We start from the raw sequence: 9,318 nt of genomic DNA, 5'->3' as shown, positions 1-9,318 counted from the left end.
CCTTCAAAATAGGAAAATTCAGATTTATTTCAGTTTTTAAAAAATGAGAGTTTGGTTTTCTTTTATTGTGCAGTGGCTTTTGTTTGTTAAAAAAAAAAAAACAAAAAAAAACAAAAAACAACAAACTTTAATTCATACAATTTAATTCTGGCCTTAGTTTAAGCATTTTAAAATTCTAAGTTATGTGGCTAAAATTGCTGTCTTCCACTTCAAAAGTCGCTGAATTTGCTCTGAACAGGAGGTAGAAAGTATTTTACAATCCTTTCCATTGAAATAACAATATAAAGATATTTTTGAATTCCAATGTTTCTGTTCAGCAAAAGAAAACCATTTTAATTGCAATGTGATTAATCTCCTTTGAGTGACATGCAGAAGAATATCAATGCCTCACAAACAGATTTTATTGCTTGAATATTATACCCAAGTGACTCAACATGAGGATGTTGTTGAAGTATTGTGTTTTTTTAGATTCCAACTAAAACCAAAAAAACTAGTAACCAAAAAAAAAACAACACCAAAAAACACAACAAAACAACAACAAACCCAAAAAGCCACAAAAGAACACAGGAGTGTCAGTTAATCCAGCTTGCTGCAATGCTTGTGCAATATCATCATACACTTTCCCTAGAAGCAAGATTTAAAAGTCTTAGCCTTTTATCATAACTTTGTTAGAGTACATTTTGTTTGTTGTAAAAAGTATAATTAACCAAGCTAAGATCATAGTACCCTTGGAATGGATGTTGTCAGATCAGATACCACTACACATCTGCTCTCATGCCAGCCAACTCCAAAATCCAAATAAACATACAGTATTTTACCCCTTGGACCATACAAATATTCATCAGCCGTATAATGCATTTTCCATTGTCTCACAGCGAGCTTTTTAAATTTTTCATTCTTTAGAAAATGTGCTGCCCTCTAATACAGACTTAGAAATTAAACCTTTTCTGTTTAGCAAGGGATCGATCTTCCTTCCCCATTATGTAAGAAACAGGGACTAGAATTCAGAGGTTACACCTCCATCAGCTTCAATTCCGAGTGAACCCCACAATGTCATTCATGAAAAAGTGTATATGTATTGCAAAAATTGATGCCTCTCTGTAAGCACTCAGGTTTTGGGGATTTTTAAATTGTATGCAACACAGTCCAACACAGAAATTATCCTGCTCACCTCTACTACCCAAAATTGTGTACATTTATATTTGTGCATATATGCCTGATTTAGCTCCACATTTTAGCTATGCTTCCCAGCTGCATATATCTAGGTCAGGTAGTTTTAAACCCAGACGTCTTTTGATTGCTTCAAACAATCTAGTTAAATGCAAGGATCCAGGCAACTGGCTTTCAGTTGCATCCTCCCTCTGCCTGCAATACTTTTAAGAAAGCAATCTGTGATTTAACCTGAAAAGAATTACTTAAAATCTTCATCAGTGACACAGACTGTGAGTTCAAGTACACCCTCAGCAAGTCTGCAGATGACATCAGGCTGAATGGTCCAGTTGATAGACTCAAGGGAAGTGACCTTGACAGGCTTGAGGAGTCATCTCATGTAAGCCTAATCAAGCTCAAAAAAGCCAAGCATAAGGTTCTGCATTTGGATTGCAAGAGATTAGCTGCTCAAATTTCACATTAGCAGCTCAAACTTCAAAGCAAACTTCAAATATCTAGGCTACCTGATAAAATCCCACAGACAGGTACCCTCCACCTCTCACCTCCAGAGGCCAGGAAGTCTAAACATAGCTTTCATAGTGACGTAAGGAAACAAGACCAAGCACTTAGTTCTCCAGTGACTAAAAATGCCCACCCCATTTCAACTCAATGAAGAGTTCAAGCCTTGTGCTTTAGCTGCATCTGGAGACCAAACGTGTGCCTTTCATAAAAACACAGCTCCTTACTAGAAGCTTTTGTTGAAGGAATGAGTGGAGTAGGTATGTTATTATAAAACAGTGGTAAAATTCTGATATGGTTGACTCCTTAGCTCTTTCTGACTATTACACACTTGGAGTACAGAGACAATGAGTCTGGTTTGGCCACCGGATGTGGGAAGAAGCTGCAGGAAGTCTGTTCTTGTCTGTCAGAGAGGCTTATGCAGCAAGAAAGTATTTTGCTCTTCCCTGTTGTTCTTCCAGGAGCTGATGGAAAAGAATGTGGTTCATTTGCTTGTTTTCAAATTGAAATAGTGTTTCTGCTTCTCAAGATGTAACCTGTAAACACAGCAAGTGCTGAAGCAGTGACAGCCTTTAGCAACCAGACCCTAAGGCTCTTTTACACTGTTATTTTGATATTCCATTCTAGCTGTGCCCAAAAGCAAGCAACATCATTGTTTAGCTGCTGGAAGATTAAGGGCATTCACTGCACACAATAATAGAGCAGTAACAAATTGGTTAGATACTGATGATGAGATAGATTATGTAAATGCAATGCAATAATGTTCTGATGAAAAACTGAGGAGCTCAAGCAACTACTATGTTTAAGTATGTAGAAATCAGACTAGGAACAAGCTTCTATAAATTCATCAGGTCACAGTTGTGGCCAGTTCTATACATTTGCTATTCCCAAGGTAGTTTATCTTCAGTGGATGACAAGACCTGAATGGACTATTTGGAGAACATCCTTTCTGTATTTGGCCATACCTACTCTAGGATAGTGTTAGTAAATGATTCATTAAAGTAATATTCACTTTATGTCATATTTACAACCTCTGTATCACAAAGAATAGTGACTGACATCAGGGGCTTTGCAAACAGCAGAGTGTATATGGTGTCTTTACAGTGTCACCCAACCACGGAGAAGCTTCGAGCCTCCAACAAAGTAATTACAACAAACATCATTGTTCAAAATTAAAAAAAAGACAGTAGGTACACACACAGCATTGACTAAGAACATGCTTATAGGAACTGCATTTTGCAGCTTAGCACTGGAATATTTGTTACAGATGTAATAATTTATTTGAAATTTGCATTTATTTTAATTTCTGTTACAGCTGCAGCCAGATGTCTCAGTCAAAATAAAGGCCTTGACACAGTGAAATCATTGCAGCCCTAAAATCTTTAATATAATCTACAGAAATAGGACTAAAAAAAGGAAAACATCACAGAAAATAGTGATTACTTCATCTGGGGAACTGAGTAAATAAGCACAACAAACCCAATGCCAAAGAGAGGAATGTTCCAGAGTTGCTATTTCCTGGACAAGGTCTCTAAGGGTTGGATACTTTACCTAAGTAGGAAAACTCCATTTCTTTTCAGATTTTTGAAGAAAAGAGGTAGCCTCACTTGTGGGTTTTTTTTTTCAAAAATGGGTAAGGCAGTCTAATTCAAGAAGACATTTGAGCAGTAAATACCACTTTAATAAAACTCCATCTCCAAGAACCTCTAGCCTCAGAGGGACCAGGATGGGACAACAGCTTTTCTCTAGCCAGAACCTTCAGCATAGAGCTGCCTTTACCACAACTGCAACTCAGGGACTACTCTTCTAAGAACCCAGACAGACCAACGGAAAGGCAAACTCGAATTCTTCCTACAGGCAGAGGCTGTAAAGTAGGCCAGGGAAAGTGACACAAAACTGAAGATCCTTATTGGAAGTACAGGGGCAAATTACAAAATTTAAATACCACTGAAGGATAGGACAAAAATGCCAAATCAATGTTAAGGTAAAATGACATTAGGTGTTCATCAGATACAATTGACACATTCACAGTGCTGACCTAGAGATGTCATTGCCTACAGGCACCTGTATCAGTATTTCACTGATTTCCATTTCATTTGCAATTACATAGCTGTCTGGATGTCTTCGCTTCATCTTACCTCTTCTCTTTTCCCTGTCCAAAGCACTCTGCATTCATTTCTCTACTATTTATGCAGCACTGAATGAGCAGTGCTCTCGCTCAGAGGATGAATCCTGGGCAGCTAGTGACAGTGCTGATCTTTGCAAAATGACATTGTGTCTTGAGCTGCTACTTTGACAACCCTATGTTACCAACTGCTGGCAAGTTAAGCCTTGGGACCTGAGGACATCTTTAATGAATATTCAACAAGACTCTCCCATTGCGAAGTGTAGTCACTCTACCCTGTCACCTTGTCACTAACTACAAGCTTGAGTGTCTGATGATCAGGCTTAAAAGCATGACCAGAAACGCACATCTTGCAACATGATTTGTGAGTTGAAGGAGCATGGCAGGGAGATTTATTTGGAGCCATTCCGTTCCTTTTTCCCCCCTATACACTTAAAGATTTTTCATTGTAATATGCATTTATAGGAGAAAAGAAGCTCCCTTGGCAGCTGAATCTTAAAGAAAGAACTCTTGAGAAACTTCCATTTAATGCTTTCTGCATATTTTGTATTGGAGACCTTGGTAAGAAGGCAGAAGATGGGTAAAACTGTTATTCTCAGTCATCTCTCACTACTCTGCTCTACAGAGCCGGTATAACATTGTTCAGCTAGCTCAATTTCATCTTTAAACTGCATAGTTCAAGACACACTCATAAGGGAACATATCTGCATCCATGATTCTAAACTTGACAGACTTCAGTATTGTCACTCATCAAATCTTATTTTTTCTTTCTTTCTTTTACCTCCATAAAACCCTAGAATAAATGTTGCAGAAAAAGCAGTAGAAACACCTCTACACAAATCCCAAGGTAAGGGCTGAAGGAATAACTTCAGTATTAGGAAAGTCTACAGACTTCCATGGGATGTGAAAGCAAAAGAGGAAGCCACAACACCTCCTAGGTCTTGTTTACACAAAAAAAAGGTGCCTTGCTGTTACTGTACCAGTATTGTCAGTATTAGCTCCCAAGGCAGAGCAATTATTCCACATCCAGGGAAAATAAAGGAAACGTTCAATGAGCAAACAGGCAAAAATAAATATTATTTCACTTACTGAATGAATGAATGAATGAATGAATGAATGAATGAATGAATGAATGAATGCATGCATCTCAGGGTTTTATGCTGCATGAAAATTACACCCAAAACACAAACAGATCTCTAAAAGACAGTTTCTTTCTCAGCATTTTCTGCGAAAGACTAATCCCAATTCTTCTTTTAACCTTTCTAATTTTAATAAATCCAAACTTTTGTGGGGAAAAAACTCAGTTTCCCACTTTTTATTTGTACCTGGTATTTATGAATTCTATGAACTCAAGTATTTCTAGACTTATTTAATCCCTTTAATATGTGCCAATGCATGTTTCTCTGATGGATTTGTTTTCCCATGGTAGAATTTAGAAAGGCTTTTGGCTGATTATTGTGAAAAGAAAAATCTTTTTATAAGTACAGATTTATCATAAAGAAGGGTCTGAGTTTAAATCTTCTTTTAACCAGCATGAGGAGCACCTCTCTGTAATTAAGGCTTTAGAAATAACAGTAACTTGTTAAGGCACCTAGAATGTCTGGATGTTTGTTTTGTACCAAACATTAACTCTTTGTAGCAGCTTCCACATTACACAATTTAACAAATTGGGATTCTTGTTTTCACAAAACACAAACAACACAAACAACAACAAACATTTAAATGCCAGGAAGGGAGAACATGCCTTTCTTGCACATACAAAGATTGCAGAGATTGTTTCCTTTTTCCCTCCTCCCCTTCTCCTTTGTCCTCTCTTTTTCTTTCTTTTCCTTTTCTATTGCCTTTCCTGTTTCTTAATTTATTACTTTGTGGTAACAATGATAATTAGGTCAGGTTTCATAAAAAATGAGGCAGGTCAGGAAAAGATTATTGAAATTTTGAAATTGCTGTAAGTTTTCTACTTTTTACCTCTGAAAGATTCTGCTGAGCAGTGCCAAATAGTCATAATCTGATCAGCTCCCCTACAAACCCTGAAATTTTCTTTGCATTTCGGAAGTTTTTAATTTAAATTATTATGACTGACTGCAATTTATTTCAGGCTCATTCAATAGAATCTGTGTCCTGAGAGACAGGGAAGAACATTTATCGTAGTGTGGAACATAAATTATGCATATGAACTGTTAACCCTCCTGGGCTAATAAAACTATTTCTTTCTTTTAACAAGCACAATATTTTACTGCCAGAAATTTGGATTTATTCTTATAATATAACTAAAAGAAAACACTGTATTTCTGCTTCTAATTAACCTCTTCAGCCACAGGCACATATCAGTGCAGTTTAATTCAGATGGTAGTACTTAATAATTAACACTTCTGAAAAAGTCACTTGCTGTGATTTGGAAGGGATTTCTTTTGGTAAGGCTTAAGGAATACCTCAGGAGTGCCTTGTAATAAAATGGAAACAGGAACTTACATCCCTGCTAGTGCTACTGAGACAGACAAGCAAAATACATAATAGCACAGAACATAGGGATTTGAAGAACTTTTCTCTGCCAAGCTTCTGCACTACGCTCAGTGATGAAGATCCCAGTTAAAAGACTAGATAAGGTAACAGTTCAAAAAACAGAAGACAGCACAATACTGAAGGAGCTCTTCTAGCTGGGCCAGGCATTAAATTAGCTCTCAGAGAGGACAAGGACTGAAATCATTGCTGTTTTCTTCTATGTAGTTAACTTCCATGGAGTGTTGATGGTGAAAGTGAAATACTGAGCTCCCAGACAGCTGCAGACAGATTTCTCAAGGATTTGGAATAACTACAAATGTATGACCTATGGTGAATAAAACTCAATGTTGACAAATGAGCAGTAATACACAGCACATTCAAAAAACCCCAAACATACAGGGGTACATATGAATTAACCCAGATTAATCCTCAGGGCCATCCTGCAGTGTGAGGAAATAACAGTGGACTTCTTGTTAGCAAAGAAACCGTACACTGTAAAGCTGCATAACCAAGTTGGCATGAGGTATTTAATAGCTCAGATGAAGGTGTCTGGAACATCAGCACACAGATTCACTGCAACAGCTTATAATGAATGGAGATCTCACATGACTGGAATGTTTTGTTTAAGACTATGCTGTCCAGATGCTGTTATTCCATAACTGAAATTAAAATTTATGTGCAAGTTTAAAAAACTGATAGGAACCTCCTCATTCTATTCAGGAGTTGCTGACTTTGCTGCTGTACTAAGAAGGGGTGGACATGGAAAACCATAGTCTGTGGTCCTGCTTTTCCTCCAGTTGTTCAGGTCCATCAGCCAAGTTCTGTATCAGAAAGTTTTGGGAGGATTTATCCAGTCTAATAGGTTTTTTATAGCCAGAGGAGTTTTCAGGAAACCATACAGGTAAATAACTAGTTTCTAATTCATAATTCTCATTGTTATAATATGAAAAGTTACACAGGATGCCAAGTGGTAAAATATCCAAGAAAAAATCCAAAAGGCACAAGTTTCAGCTTCATTTTGGGCTTTCCAATGCCTTTACCAGGAAATCAGTCATACATAAGGTGCCTGATCTGTTTGGCTCAGGAAGACAGAGGAAATCAGTGATAATACTCACACTGCTTCCTAGTGTGAGCTGAAAACAGTGGCTGACATTACTCAGGACAGCTTTTTGGTTTGTGTTGGGCTTTTTCCCAGCAGGCTGGAATATTTAACGCAACTTGAGAGGGTCTCTTACATGTTGCCTGGGTACATTTCCATCATGGAAAACGCAGAGTTAAAAAAAAACTTGTTGGCCACTGAATCAGAGTCCCTGAATATATGTTATCCCTTGGCAATATTCTGCTATAATATCCTTTCCTGTGTGTTGTGTCTACCATACCTTAAGCACTTGACATTTTTCCAGTTAACGTAATTAACCAGATCTCTCTCCACTCTTCTTCTGTATTGATCTGCACCATCTGCACCATACACACCTCATCACTGTGTAATTTACACCTCATGCCATTACTATCCTGATAAAATGCAAGAAATAATTAAATGTTACTAGTTTTGCTGTGGAGGCATATCTTCAAAAACATCAGGGACAGGGAAGTTTTATGTGTTAGTGATTCACACAAGCCTAAAACAGGAGCTGTGTGGAATGTAACTAGATGTGAAGAGACGTTGTACTTGAGTAAGTCGTTGTCAGAATTAGCAAATTCCACACTAACTTTGCTTTCTTTTCTAGACAGAGGTACCATCAAATGAAGATCGGTCCTACTTACCCTCATTATCAACATATGGTATAAAATTTAAGGGTATGTTTGAGGCACAGTAAGGATCCAGAGATAAGAAAAGTAATTTCACCAGCCCTAAGTCAACTGTCAAATAAGAGTCTGTCTGAAGTTTTGTTTGGGTAACAACTATCTCTTAGAAAACTATACTAAATATTTTGTGCCTGGAAGTCTTAAACCAACTATAATATGTTGCTCTGCCCTGGAAGCTCGTATTTCAGCTTCCTGAAATAACAGGATTACCTAGAAAATATACAAATCCTCTATAAGTAAGCCCTGAGAAAATACCAAGTTACTTGGATCCTGGTGTCATACCTCTCTAAACCTCAGAAACACATTTGTACATTAGTCTTGTAAGTGTCTATGAAACAAAGTATTTAAGTATATGCATCTTAGGTAAGGCAGAAAATATACCATAACAATGGCACTTGAACTAATGTTTAGCTCTGCTTGAATAACTAGAATTAAGGATGCAATGCTGAACTAGGATTTTGAATTTAATATTCAATCCTTCTGTGGCTGGCTCCCAGCAGTGGGACACATTTTCTAGAGACTGGATCACCTACTGCTCCAACAGTCAATGGCTGTCAAGGTTTAACATTAGGTTGGCAATTTAATGAATGAGAAAAGCTCTCAAATAACCCCTCTCTCTTCACCAGGAAGAGAAAGGAAAGAGGACAAGGGAAGAGAGTTACGGGTTATAAACTGAACTACACAGCTTTGATGAAAACGATGAAAAAGAAAATAATGAAATATATACTTATATATATAAATATCCAGCAACCCACTATCACATTCTGCTCCAGTAATGCCCACATCACCACAGAGGTTGCAAGGCAGGACCTGAGAAAGTCTTAGACTGTGCCCCTGGAGTCAACAGCAGAGAATGGATGGAATTCTCACAGACCCCCAGCCACAGACAAAGAGAGCTTGACTCTTTTGATCCCTCAGATTTATGCTGAATATAGAGTATAGGGGATGGAACATTTGATCAGTTTTGGTCACCTGTTTGGTCCACTCCTCCCCTCAGGAGGGTCTTGGGTGTGACCCCTTTAGTCCCTTTTGTTTTCAGCACATAAGAAGTTTCACAGAACCAAGAAGTGCCCTTGACCCTGCACACCATTCTCCAGAAATAACTATAAACGTTGAACATTATCAGTCCTAGAAGCAGACACTGACTGAAAAACGTGCTGTTAATTTCAGCAGCTGCTGCTACTTAGAAGAGACTTAACCAGGACGTAAAATTATTA

The sequence above is a fragment of the Chaetura pelagica genome, unplaced genomic scaffold, assembly GCF_000747805.2.
Source record: "Chaetura pelagica isolate M959 unplaced genomic scaffold, ChaPel_1.0 scaffold340, whole genome shotgun sequence".
NCBI lineage: Eukaryota > Metazoa > Chordata > Aves > Apodiformes > Apodidae > Chaetura > Chaetura pelagica.
This window is presented reverse-complemented; position numbering follows the sequence as displayed.